Here is a 14,474-nt window from a genome sequence, read left to right as displayed (position 1 = left end):
TCTGCCTCCCTCTCCCTCTGCCCCTCCCCCATTCACACTCTGTCTCTCTCAAAAATAAATAAACATTAAAAAATTTTTAATAAGGGTGCCTGGGTGGCTCAGTCGGTTAAGCGTCCGACTTTGGCTCAGGTCATGGTCTCATGGTTTGTGAGTTCGAGCCCAGCATCGGGCTCTGTGCTGTAAGCTCAGAGCCTGGAGTCTGTTTCGGATTCTGTGTCTCCTTTTCTCTCTGCCCCTCCCCCACTTGTGTTCTGTCTTTCTCTGTCTCTCAAAAAATAAATAAATGTAAAAAAAAATTTTTTTTAATTTTAATTAAAAAAAGAAAGGTTTTTTTCCAGTTGCCTCCTCTTAAGGAAGGTAGGAGGGAGAGAAGGGGTCAGGAAAAGAAAGCAATGGAAAGCTCAAATAAATTACATTTCTTAGGGAATTGTAAGAAATATGGGGCTTATTCCTCTCAGCAAATACTGACATTTAGAAATGCATGGTGCAGGACGGGAGCACAGAGGCCCCCAGGGCCACATTACCACTGCTCTTGGATGGCCATCCTGGAGGACTCTCATCAGAACTTCACACTGTTCTCCCCTCTGCTTAGAGGATATTTCGACTGCTGTCAGGAAGACGAGAGCAGCTGGGCCGTTAAAGTCAACAGGCTCCCACTTCTACACCGGCCAGATTGTGTCATAATTGGCAATGTGAAATATGCCTTCCTCTGTTTAGACTTCCCAGGCGTGGCACAGCTTGTTTGTGTTTCCTCCAAACCCCAGAAAAGGCCAGTCCCAGGCCTGAGTAAATGCTCCAGGCTTGTTGGTGAGGAGAAGGGGCCGCGGCCCCTGCCAGCTCCGGGTGAAATGTATGGGCCCAGTTGGAGGGAGGAGACCGAGGATGCAAAAGAGGCTAGGACTGAAAACATGCCTTCTTCACCAAATTAGTCTTGCACATGAAATGGCCTCACCGATCCCCTCCACCTGTCTGCAGAATCTTCTGGTCCTTTAGGTTCAGTTCAAATCCTGCCTGCTCCTTGAGGCATCCCTGGTGCCTCAAGAAACCCTCCCTTCTCTGAGGTTGAACTCCCATAATGCCTGTAATTGGCACATGGACATTCGCTGGATCCCAAGCCCTCTTTCCTAAGCTGCTTTTTCATCCTTTTCCTTCAGTCCCCATATTAACTTTAGTTATTTATTTTGAGAGAAAGAGTGCATGGGAGGGGTAGAAAGAAAGAGAGAGAGTGAGAGAGGGAATCCCGAGCAGCCAGTCCCCAATCCACAGTGCAGAACCCAACACGAGGGTCGAATCCATGAACCATGAGATCATGACCTGAGCTGAAGTCGAGAGTCAGCTGCTTAACTGACAGCCACCCAGGCACCCCTCCTTCAGTCCCCATCTTATTTAACCCTTTCCTGACGTTCTCCCTTCTTTACCCTCCCCACACACACCCAGAACCCACTCCCTCCCTGCACATATTATGTAGCATCACAACGTCCATTGCTCAGGCTCTGCTGTCTGTGGTAAGTCAACGATAGGTCTACTCTGCCCCCAGTTTCTGCTGTTGGACATGTGTTTGGGGGCTCTGGGTCCATGGGGGGGAGGAAGGACTTTAGGGTTTATCATCCAAGTTTGTAGTTTGCTCTTTCCCCAAATATCTAAATATACCAGACACATCTCAAACTGCAAGGATTCACATCCTGCCAAAACTCATCACCAGGGCTGCTAGAAAGACACACATTTATCCCATTATTGCAATTTTCCCATTAATGCAATTTTGAGCTGATTATTCTACCTTTGTCCCCTCCCAGCCTTCCTGCATGGTGAAAGATACTGTGCCCAGGTCCGCCTCCTCCATTTCTGGGTTTCTCTCTGGCTTGTTCAGGGGCTAAAGATGAAGAGAGAGAACTGTCTTGCTACCCAGAAAGTTAAGATTTTTTCTCCCCAATTAGAATGCAAATTCCTTTTTATTGCCTGCAGGAGGTAACATAGCACCAGGCCCATTTAGTTGCTTGAGAGCTAGCTAAATGACAAAGCAGGGACTCAAACTCAAACATCTCTGCTCTACATCACATGCTTTCCTCTGTTCCATGGTTTCCATGGCTGGGCTGACCAGAAGGTCCTCTGGGGAAAAGTTATTTTATTATTGTTGTTGTTATTATTATTATTATTATTATTATTATTATTGGATCTGGGGATAAGAGGACAGGGGTGTTCAGAACTAACAGATCTCCCCTGCCCCCTGGCCCAACTGCATGGCCTCCTAGCAAGTACACAAACCCTTCAGTCAAGAAGTGGAGTCTAAGGCCATTTAATGTCTGTGGCAATGTTACCAATAGCTCTGTCCTAGCTTTTGCCAAGGAATCTGATCCTGAGCCCAAACTCAGCCCACGGCCAGGGAAACATGGCTGAGGAGGCCAGCCCAGGACCCCGACTCCTCCACAATAATTCGGCTGAGAGTAAGGACAGAAAGCCTAAGTAATTTGGATTCTTTTTTATTGACAAGAGTCATGCCACTGAGTCAGTACAACCTGCCAAGGCCCCACACTCAAACTGAGATCTGATCCTGGGTCAGTAGACAGAGGCTTTCATGCATTTTCTAGCATTACAACCCCTTTTTTCCAGTGACCTCTTACACAGAAACCCATTAGGGAAAAGCGGTGGAGGTGGTGGAGACAGGGGTGGGGGTCCCAGAGCCCATCTACGAGGTCTTCCTCCTTGGTCCTCCTCCCATGTCATCACCCTCATCCAGACACTGGACACCCTGGGTGAGGAACAGTCCAAGAGCAGTAGGGCAGCTGGGGGAGGGAGCGGACTGGCAGGAAGGCGGAACAGCAAATTTGTTCTGCACAGGGCCTCTGTGAGTGGAGCTACTTTTGTTGTTTAGAGACTAAATAATGGGCCGAGGGATCAGAATGAAGCCTGACACAAGACCTGTCAATGTTTCTAGCATTCATCGCCTTTAAATATTCAAACACCAAGATTCTGAAGGATCTTTGACTTTTCTCTTCATTTTTTTTTCCAAATGTCAACAAACACTGCTTCTGCTGAGTGAAGAGTCTGGCCTTGCCTTTCCTGATGAGAAACAAAAGAAGGGGAGTGAGAGAGAAGGTGAGGAGAAATGAGGACAAAGGGTGAGGACGCTCAAGTTTCCTGAAAGACCCAGTTTTAGGGACCGGGGTGGAGGTGGAGAAGCCAGCCCGCTGAAGCCCAGCAGCCCCTCATGTGTTGGGCTGTTCCATCATACCCTTCATTTTACAGATAAGGAAACTGGGGCTCCAAGAAGTAAATGGAGTTATGTTACATCAAAAAGCCAAGTTCAAAAAAAAAAAAAAGTAAATTGAAACTGGAGCTCACAGTTTCTGGTGCCTGCTTTTCACATGGCAAATGTTTTCAAAAGGGAAAGGCTGTTCTCACAGACTCAGGGAAAAAAGGACCCACAGACATGAATTAATTCGGTCAGCAAGCATTTATTGAGCCCCTACTGTTTGTCATCCATTGTCCTGTGGACTGGGGAATAGAGATGAACAAGACACAGTCCCTGCCCCCAAGGAGTCCACAGGCCAGTGGGTGAAGCAGACAGATAATAACCACCACAATACAACCTAATAAGTGTCATGGCTGTGCTGTGTATATGTGGCTGTGGGGGTGTCAGCAGGACCAGATACATAATTTATGGGCTTCGGTGCCAAATAAAAATGCAGGGCCTCTGTCAAAAAAAAATTCTCAGAATTTTAAGATGGTGACAGAAGAGCATTAAACCAAATATGAGGATCTTCTGAGCGTAGGGTCCTGTGTGACTGCTATGTCCATGTCTGTCACATTCCAGTTCACAAAGGAGGTGCTTCTACAGCCTAGTCTGAATGACAAAGAAGTCACCAGCACACGGGAGAGGAAGAACATTCTGGAAAAAGATAACAGCATGTCTAAAGGCAGGAGGAGGTAGAAACACAGCATATTTGAGAAATGGAACAAGTTCAGTTAGGCGAGGGTAGGAGATAGGGGTGGGAGAGTAACAAGAAATGAAGCTGGCAAGGAAGTAGACCCCAAGGAGCAAGATGCTTTTAAACCATACGAGGCAGTTTTCCTATCCGTATTGGTGAGTCGTTGAAGCTGCTTGGGGATAGTATCTAATGGGTACTTTGGGGAAAAGCAAAACAAACCACTTGGGCAGCAGGAAGCATGTGGGTTAGAAGACAGTGGGCCTGGAGTGAGAACCCAAGTTAGGAGGTTGGCGCAATGGCCCTGGCAGGAACTGAAGAAGAATATGCAGATGGCATCCAGATATTGAGGAAAGAGTGTCTGGCTGGAGATGGCGATGGAGATTTAGGGGCCCATCCATGAGGTGGCAGTTGAACTCTTGAGTCCAGAGTTTCCCAGAGTGAGAATGAGAATGGGTACCGGAGGTAAAGATGTAGGTGGAGGAAGGAGACTTCCAAGGAGGGGGGTTGGAGGTGAGAGGATGATCAAAGGAGCAAATCACATGACTCCAGAGACAAAAGAGTTTCAGGGGGCGGATGGAGCAGCCAAACTTGTAAATTAATCCAGGGGTAGGGTAAAGACTACAGCATCTGAGATAGCTGGGGGAGCGACAGAGGGTGAAACGTCTGATGATGCAGACGTAGTCGGTGGCTGTGTCCCAGGCAGTGGCGGCCCAGAAGAGCACAAGGACGTTAAAGGCTCTGGCTCTGCGTCTCCACCTGCCGCGTGGCTGGACGCCTGCCTCCCCCAGGTTCTCAGGGGGCCCCAGGGGCCTGAATCACTGTCCCTAGAACCGGAGCAAAGTAGCCCCTCTTTACACCTGCTCCTTCGTGGCTGCCATGTACCCCCACAAGGGCCAGCAGAGGCCACATCTGAGGTTGGGGAGGACACTGAGGTGTGCAACTGCCCCACGGCCACCCTCCTTCATCTCCACAGACATTGACCCAGTCACTCACCCCATGGCCAGCCACGCCGTGGCCTCTGCAGCTGCCCAAGCTGTTTGTACAGAGGTGACACACACTATTGCCATCAACCTTGATATTCTCTCATGAGGCCCCAAATAGGAAGACCTCCTCCATCTTGCTTGTTAGAACTCAATAGCACTTTTATTTGACTTACTCTCCCAGAATAATAAATGGCTCATCTGTCTTAGAACTTAGTACAAGTTTCCCAGAAGGACCTGCTTAGGTATCAATGAGCAAGGTCCATACGGCATCCCAGGTAAAACCCCCTCTTCTACTGGCCCTCAGGCAGTAAAACTAAGTCCCCCTCCAAGTCTCAAAGAGCTCCTACTGCATTAAGTACATGGCCTAGGAGATCGTGGTCCAACACAAAGTTTTCTTTTGTTAAGTTCCTACTGTGTGCCATTGTTTCACATTAATTATCTCATTTCCCTCTCAGTTCATGCCAATGAGGTAGGTACTAGCATTGTCCTATTTCTCAGAAGAGGTAAAGCAGAACAGCCAATGACTGTATGACAGTACAAAGAACGTTCCGGTCCTCTACTCTGGGGGAGGAGGCCTTTACACACTCTTTTGTACTTTTCAATATCTCAGGCAATAGCTTCTATAAATTCAATATATTCTATATGTTCAATAGCTTCTGGCCTTGCCTCTCTCCAAAGATAGCACTGTAAGATGGATTGACCAATGGGATCCTCTCTCATTCTTGGCTTCATATCCGCGGGCTACCAGATTGTGGAAAGGGAGTGGGACAGGCCAAACTGGCCATGTTCCAAGGCTTCCAAAAGAGGTTTCCCTCCTGACCCTCAACAGAGAATATGTGTGGCCTCAGTCCCATGAAAGTTTCCTGCTGTTCTCTGAGAGCACACACGTGCATGCATGCACACACACACACACACACACACACACAACACCAACCTCCTCCTTACTGAGTAAAAACCCATATCCCCTGCACAGAGATAAACCACAGATGGAACCCACATCGTATTTGAAAATGCAAGCCAGTCGTCCACACTGGCTCTGGCGTATTTACAGCTGGCATTGCTTCTGATTTGGCCTCCATCCATTCTGACAAGCTGATGCCCATGCCGTATCTGTTGGCTAAATATTTTTTATATCAGCCTTGATTCTGGAGACAATGAGGCCCGGACAAGTTAAGTAATATGCCTATAGACCCTCAACTGTCAAATGGCAGAGCCAGCATTCATAACCAGCCTTTATCTAACTGCACATCCCAGTGCTATTAGCCCCAACGTTCCATACATTAGGACTCTCTCTGACTGGATGCCTATTGGGTTGCCATGTAGATGGACCCCTAGTGGTCCACCCAAACATGCTTGATGATAAAAATTCAAAGCAGACCCTGTTTGGAACCTTGGCTATGCAGATTAAAAAATAATAACTCTAAGGAAAGGCAAATGGTGAATCCCATTTCTACAAATCTTATAAATTTCAGAGAAGCCATCTAGGGAGAATGAGCCAGGGTTTTTTCCCCTCTGAACTGGATCACTAGTTCCTGGGAAATGCCCATAAATCAACATGCTTTCAGTTTCCAGGACTTTACTTATGTTACTGTATGCCTTTAAAGTCCTCAGCTTGTTAGCAGGTGACCCTCATGAGTTGAGGGCAGTGCACCAGCCTAAACACAACCCAGATGCGAGACACTACATTGAAACACATGCAAATAACCATCCTTCTGCTCTCCTGTGAAATAATGTTCAGGAAGCACTAAGCAAGCCACAAGTGTTAAGGCAGCATTGCCCCACCAGCACCATGGGCTGGAGAGGCTGGGAACAACAGGTGCCTTGCTTCCCACACTTCCCCAAACCATTAAGACAGTGGTTCTCAAAGTGTGGCCTGTGCCAGTGGCAGCAGGATCACCAGGAAACTTGTAAGAAATGCAAATGCTGTCCCCCCTCCCATAACTGCCGAATACGTGTTTTAGCGGGCCCGCCCACTGATTCTGATGTGCACTAAAATTTAAGAGCCACTGCACTAGAGGTCTCAAAGACTCAAGATTGTGAGAGTCTGTCCCTTTTTGCCTAAGAGAACTTAGGAATCACCCGCCATTAAAGAGAAACATTTCTTTAAAAAAAAAAAAAGTGACTTAGCAAAAGGATGAATTTCAGAGTTCAGAGTATGAACCTGGAATTATATCACAGCTCAGCCACTTACTAGCCATTTGGCCTTGAGGACATCACTTAATGTTTCTCAGAATTAATTTCATCAGCTATAAAATGAAAATCATAAACCTAGCACAGTGCCTGGCATACAGAAGGTGCTAAATAAAAAATAACTGTTACAAATGATGTTTCATCTCAATCAGCAACTGAGCACAATAGCCAGCCGCTATCAAGTACCTCTGTCCCCAGTAGGTAGACTACAGGGAACATCCATGCAAGGAGAGGGATAACTCCCTGGGGAGGGGCAGGACAGATTCCTCCACCCCCACCTGGAGACCCAGGTCAGGGAGTTTCCAAGTTCAATGAGCTCTGTTTGTGTTCAGGGAGAATAACAGGATCACAACGATCTCATCAGCACAGTTGGAGAGCAACAAATATGAAGCCCAGATCCAGATCTTCAGGCACAGAATGTCACCAAGGAAAAGCTGCCTCGCTCCTTCATGACAACATTCCCCCAAGAAACCATTGCTTGGAGAAACTTCAAGTTCTGTGCTGAAGTGCAGTGCAAAGCTAAACAAGACTCTGAAATGCAAATGTCTTGTCAGCACAGAGCAGAGCAAGTTTTTATAAGGTAGATAAACCTAAGGAGGCCCAGCTCCCATCTTCCCTGGAGAGAAGGGATAGAGGACAGGACAGGAGGCAAAGAATCAGGGGCAGAGTGGACACCTGGCACAGCATCAGAAGGTAGGAGATGAGTGAATATTATTTATAGTAGAGCTTCTAACTACTCAGTGATGTGTATAATTCACTCATTAAAATGCAGATTTGTATTTAGCAAATCTGGGATGGTGCCTGAGACTCTGCATTTCTACAAGAGGAGAAAATTGGGCTAGATAACAAGAATTTTTTAAATACTTTCATATACACACACACACACACACACACACACACATATATATATATATATAAAGCTGGGTTTTTTAAACACTTATTCATAGCGGGGTGCAGAGAGAGAGGGAGACAGAATCTGAAGCAGGTTCCAGTCTCTGAGCTGTCAGCACAGAGCCCAATGCAGGGCTTGAACCCACGAACCATGAGGTCATGACCTGAGCCGAAGTCAGATGCTTAACCAACTGAGCCACCCAGGTGCCCCTAAAGTACTTCCTAATTTCAGTTCTTTTTTAAACATTCATTTGTGGGGCACCTGGGTGGCTCAGTTGGTTAAGCATCTGACTTCGGCTCAGGTCATGATCTCATGGTCCGTGGGTTCGAGCCCCCTGTCGGGCTCTGTGCTGACAGCTCAGAGCTTGGAGCCTGTTTCAGATTCTGTGTCTCCCTCTTTCTCTGACCCTCCCCTGTTCATGCTCTCTCTCTGTCTCAAAAATAAATAAATGTTAAAAAAAATTTTTTTTTAATAATAAACATTCATTTGTTTATTTATTTTGAGAGTGGGGAGGGGCAGAGAAAGAGAGAATCCCAAGCAGGTTCCATGCTCAGCACAGAGCCTGATGCAGGGCTCGATCCCAGGACTACGAGATCATGACCTGAGATGAAATCAGGAGTCAGATGGTTAACCGAATGAGCCACCCAAGCATCCCAAGAAAATTATTTTTGATGGGCTGGAGAAAGAGGAAAATTTATCAATGCTGGAAACTTAATAAATTTTGTCTCCTTGCATAGGAACATGTCCTAGCACTATGCTTCATACAATGTATTGCTTAATAAAACGAAGGATGAATTATAAAATAGTTTGTAGGAAAAACACTTGTAAATTAAATGTTACCATCATAATCATCACCATGTTACCCTGGGCTCTCCCTGGCATGTTGTATTTAAGAGTGCCAATCAGTCCTCATCTATTCAACATTCTAAGGCTCTCAGGACCTCAAAATGAGCCCTAATTTTAGCCCAGAATTTACCCTGAGCCCACACTATTGTTTATTCCATACATATTTGTGCCTAAAGCTAAGCAGAATAATTTTTGGCAATGTTATTCTACATATTTTTCATTTCTGGTGATTTGGTGGCTTGTGTTGCCCAGCAGCCCTCCATCCTCATAGACTGAGTTACCCATGACGTGGGGTGGGATGGAGTAGAAGAGAGAACAAGGAATTAAATTTTCCAAGAAGACTTTGACGTTCAAGTTCAATTTTTTAAGTTCACAGAGAAGACAATAATCTTGAGAGCCCTGGTTTTCCAATGCGAGAACTTGGCACTTGAGATGATGAAAGAGTCTTTCTGACTTCTGTAGAGTAGGCAGGATGGAGACATGAGGTGGGAGCAGTTTACCTCCACTGGAGGGGGAGAAGCTCAAGGAAAATCATGGAGTAGAATTTTGTGGCATGAGTGTCCTGATTGGACTCAGCCTATCCCTTCTGGGGCACCTCTCCAGGTGGTTGCTTACAGAAGTCCAAGTGGAAAGAAAGGCCCCCTGTCATGAGTTCATAGGGCATTGGTCAGGGTCCCTTGTTCTGAACCAGAAGGACAGGCCACACATTACATGGCTGCAGATATGGAGGCCACCAATGCAGTGAGAACAGAGGATAATGCTCCCAAACCTGGTAGGACCAACTGCTCCACCTCAGAGGCCAGCCAGGACCAGAAGCCCGAACACAAACCAGACAGGAACCGTCCTCCCTCTCGCTGACATGATTCCATAACTCTTTCCTGCAGGGAGCACCGCCCCAGGTAGGGGAAGAGAGAACACTTGATGAGGGATAAGGATGCCAATAGAAAGTTTGAATTTAAAATAAGTGAGTTTGGGCGTGCCTGGGTGGCTAGGTCAGGTTAAGGTCCAACTCTTGATCTCAGCTCAGGTCATGATCTTGCAGTTCATGGGTTCGAGCCCTGCATCAGGCTCTGCACTGGCAGTGCAGAGCCTGCTTGGGGTTCTTTTTCTCTCCCTCCCTCTCTGCCCTTCCTTCACTCTCACTCTCTCAAAATAAATAAATAAACTTCAAACAAAGTAAAATAAATAAGTTCTTTTTTACTGTCTGGGTAGTGAAAAAAGACTACAAATCGAGACAGAATTTGACTAAGCTACCTTTAATTGTCAGGAATAAGTATTTTCACTATAGCAAAAAAAATGATGCCTAGTGACAGTTTTAAGAAAATAACAGTACAGTTAGCACATCTGAGTTGTGACTAAGTTTCAGACCCACTACATGTCTTGGTTTTGGGCAACAATAAGAGCAAAACAGATCAAATCTGTACTCCCCTATGCAGTCTACAGTTCAGTGGGAAGGCAGTGGTTAAACAGGCAATCCAACAGATAAAATACAAGACAACTGTTGTGCTCAGTGCTATGAAGGGAAAGTACAAGGAGGAAAGGAAGACCGCTGTCCCAAATCCTCCTGCCTGCCCATCTTGATGCCAGAAATTCAGCATCTAGACATGAATTCTATTGGTTCACCATCACTTTCTCCAAAGACTTGTGGAAGGAGTTTCTCGTGAACTTGCTAACCTTTGCATTTTGAGAGTTTAATAATTGTCATTCTGTTCAAAAGATCAAAAAGAGGAAGGCTCCAAAAGTCTAGTAGGGGACGTAGGGAGGAGCAAGCAGTGGGGACCCCGTAGTAGCTGGGAGCAGGAAGTGGGCAGCATATGGGGAGGAGCACGCAGGAGGATCACTCACCGGGGAAACTGCGGAGGAACCCAGGGGGTTTGCGGGGATGGGGATGGAGGGAGGAATAGGGGGAATAGTTGGGGGGGGAGGCAGGGGTTCACAGGCAGGAGCACATAGGGATGGAGGGAAGAATGGGGGGTGGGAGGGGAGGCAGGGGGCACAGGCAGGAGTGCATAGGGACGGAGGTTTTCACAACAAACTTGCTTGGCAGTCTTGCCCAGGGTTGCTCCGCCCTGTACAAAAGCATTTGTAGCTTAGCAGAAGTTTAACATGATCCTGTGAGTATGGTCTGATGCCTGCACTAGGGTAGTATAGAGATCACCTAGAGGTCAGGTTAGCTGGCACACCTGGAAAGAAGTTTAGTCTCTCTTCTAGACTCAAGGGACCTCAGCTTTCATCTTAGGGCCCAGTGGGAAGCAGGGTCCTTCTTCCAATGAGGACAGGAGACCCGGTTAGCCAGAAATCCCTCTCACTTCCAGGAAGGAGTATGGCATTGTGGTTAAATCCATTGCTCTGATGTCCAGCAAAATTCAGACTCAGCCACTTACCAAATGAGGGACTACGGGTGAGCTATTTGACCTCTCTGCACCATCACTTTCTCGTCTGTGAAATGGAAACAATAAATGTAGTTATCTCCTCATAAGATCAAACGAGACACCTTATGCAGCATGCTTTTTACAGTTACCTGCTACTCACTGGAGTTCAGAGAGAGGCAATGGTGTGAAGCTGAGCGCGGCCATCCAGACAGGTGTTCGCCAGCATCAGCATCACCTGGATGCTTGTTACACCTGGGCTCCACTCCAGACCTATGGAACCAGAATCTCCAGGAATCTGTATCTTAACAAACTTTCCAGGTGACTTTTATGAACCTGGGTTTGAGAAGCATGACTCCATGATCACAGATAGGCCTGAAGTCATCCATAGTGTGTGAGTAAAGCACTGGGGGAGGGGCATGGGTGTTGAATTCTTGCTGGCAGAGTATCTTATGCAAGTCTTTTCTTCTCCAGAGGCAGTGATAAGATTGATGAGAGCACCCCATCATGTGCCTGAAAGGGCTTTGCAACACATCAAACAACGTGAGCATGGAAGAGATTGTGATTCTTATCGCCACATTTGTAATAGGGTTTTTTAAAGGGAAAACAGCCAAGTCCTTGGCTTTCCTTCCCCTGCTCTTGGCAAAACCTCCTACTGCTCTAGGAGGATTGCAAGAACATTGACCCAGAATTCCCTGCATGTTTCCTGGGAAAAGCAAGCTAACTCTGACAGCTAAAACTGCTACACGGTGTATCATAAGATCCCTGCAGCTCAGACCCGACAGCTATTCCCTCCGGTTTCTGGCCTGCACAGCTGGCCCACAACGGTGGGGCTTTCTGTGCCTTGGGAGCTTTCTGCTGACGGAGGATAGCTTCCAGGTAGCCCCAGGATTTGAATCAAGACCAATAAGTGGGTAAAAGCTACAAAGAGTCGGGTTTCATGCCCAAGTAAGGAAGAACTTTGCAGGGATCAGAGCTGCCCCAAAGTGGCCTAAGCTTCCCTAGTAGGTGGCAAGTGAGATCCCTGACCGAGGAGACGGTCACTCACGGGCCAGTGACCCTTTGGCGGGGCTATTTTATCCTTTTTCTTCTTACCGAGGTCTAGAAGCAGTGTGCTCTGCCTGATACCTGAGAAGCCTTCTTCAAAACATCCCTAAATCCCTTCTTTCATTCAGCTGGTATTTGCTCATCACCTACCACAAGTCAGGCGCTGGCCTACACACTCAGGATGAAGGGCCTTGCTCTCGGTTTAGACTAGGTGAACAAGGCAGGCCTCTCTGCACAAGTGATGTTGTAGGCAGAGATCTAGATCACAAGCAAGAGCCAGAAGTGGGAAAATTATGTGGACGAGCACATCAGGCCAAGGGAACAACTGGTGTAAAGGAGGTCCTGATGCAGGAGTCCTGGAGCACAGTCAGTGGGGGCAAACCCCAAGAGAAGGCAGGGAGAGACCAGATCCTGTATGGAAGGCCTTATTAGCCAGCGAATGGGGTTTGGAGGAGTTTTTCTTTTGTTTTTTCTTTCTCTACTGCAGCACTTAAACAGGCCTGCTGACTGCCAGCATCATTGAAATTTCTTCGTTGAGCACCTACTTCCTGCTACAAACCTCAGGAAACCAAGGTCCTGTCCTCCCCCAACCAGCTGCTACTTCCTGTAAACACCGAGGAGCCTGGCCTTTGCTTTCAGCATCTTTCTTCACTAAGTATCATTGAAAAACTTGGATCTGACAGCCAACTGCTTACTTTCTGATCCACCAGCTGGTTACAGAACCAACATCCTTTTTCTTCTTTTATCTGTCTTTTCCATGTGATGAAACACAGGTGCAGAGCGGATACAGGTCCAAATACAACCAGGAAAGAACAAACTCAATCTCTCCAGGGGAGGGGGGTGGGTCAGGGCAGCGCCAATGTAGCACAGTGGTTAAGGCACAGGGTCTGAGCCCAAATACAGGTTCCTTCTCACTTGCCAGCTATGTGACCTTAGGCAGGCCATCTCTCAGAGGCTCAGTTTTGCCATATGTAAAATAAAGATAATGATAGTCCCTACTTCACGGGCGGGTGAGTACGGACTGATATTTTACAAGTAAAGAATTTAGAGCAGAGGCTGATTCTTAGTGCTTAAGAAGCATAAGGCCTTATTTGGCCCAGTCATTGGCTTTTTGTGAATGTTAGCATTTGTTCCACACCAAACGCATATTCGTTGAATATCTACTATGGGCCAGGCATTGTGCTAGGCGTGGTTTCACAGAAACAGCTTTGGTCTAGAAGTCATACAACCTGACTCTTTTGCAAGGAGTCAGGTGACCAAGGATCAGTCTCGTCATCTCTGAAGTCCTCAGGTCTCTTGCCCCGAAAGGAGTGCACTGGGATCACATGACTTCTGAGGCCCTTCTGGTCCTGGCTTGACAGAGTGACTGTCCTCAGGAGGATGCAGCCTTCAATCCTGCCCAGATGGGGCTGACCCCCCAGTCACTCACATCCACCGGTCCCAGTGTGAGAGCACATGCCCTGGAGAGAAGCAGGCCTGATCACTGTCTTGTGTTCGCCATAAAATATTGATTAGGGAATTTAAAATTTTGAAATGATTTAGGAGCCCCGAGACGGGGACGTAATGTGCTGTGCCCAGCTGCGTTATGAGCCATCTATCTCCTGTCAGCAAGCAGCACGATACTGACAGAATCAATACAAACGTGTCTGAAGAAAAGCTTAACTCATTTCCTTTCTCCAGGGGCAGTGGTTGGAATGGGTCAGCCTTGGGAGATCAGCACTGAAGCTGGAGCCTAGACACCCATCTGCCAGGTGCAGGGAAGGCAAGACTGTTGGGGTACTGGCTATTTTCACTTTCTCCATTGGCTGCTACATGTATCTCTGCTAATACATCAGGAAAATTAATAAATCTAGAACTTACATTCTCTCCTTTCCTTTTCTAAGGTTTTATTTTTTTTTTTATTTTTTTTTTCAACGTTTATTTACTTTTGGGACAGAGAGAGACACAGCATGAACGGGGGAGGGGCAGAGAGAGAGGGAGACACAGAATCGGAAACAGGCTCCAGGCTCTGAGGCATCAGCCCAGAGCCCGACGCGGGGCTCGAACTCACGGACCGCGAGATCGTGACCTGGCTGAAGTCGGACGCTTAACCGACTGTGCCACCCAGGCGCCCCCCCTTTTCTAAGGTTTTAAATAGGATCTCTGGGCTGTGTCCTGAAGGGAAAATAATAATAATAGCTACCAAGAATCTTTATTTAGCATCAAGAATCTTCTAAGAATC

At 47.0% G+C, this 14,474-nt stretch overlaps 1 long non-coding RNA gene across 1 annotated transcript; it reads left to right on the top strand.

Annotated features, from left to right (window-relative positions):
- Nucleotides 1-770: 770 nt before the first annotated feature.
- Nucleotides 771-14,474, top strand: LOC123585018. Its single transcript, XR_006705849.1, has 8 exons — nucleotides 771-843; nucleotides 1,438-1,505; nucleotides 3,040-3,093; nucleotides 11,153-11,238; nucleotides 11,355-11,600; nucleotides 11,681-11,749; nucleotides 13,934-14,029; nucleotides 14,380-14,474. It is a non-coding gene; the product is annotated as an uncharacterized LOC123585018 (long non-coding RNA).

This window comes from Leopardus geoffroyi, chromosome C3 (genome assembly GCF_018350155.1).
Source record: "Leopardus geoffroyi isolate Oge1 chromosome C3, O.geoffroyi_Oge1_pat1.0, whole genome shotgun sequence".
Taxonomy (NCBI): Eukaryota; Metazoa; Chordata; class Mammalia; order Carnivora; family Felidae; genus Leopardus; species Leopardus geoffroyi.
Note: the sequence above shows the minus strand (reverse complement) of the source record. Positions and strands in the feature narration are given on the sequence as shown.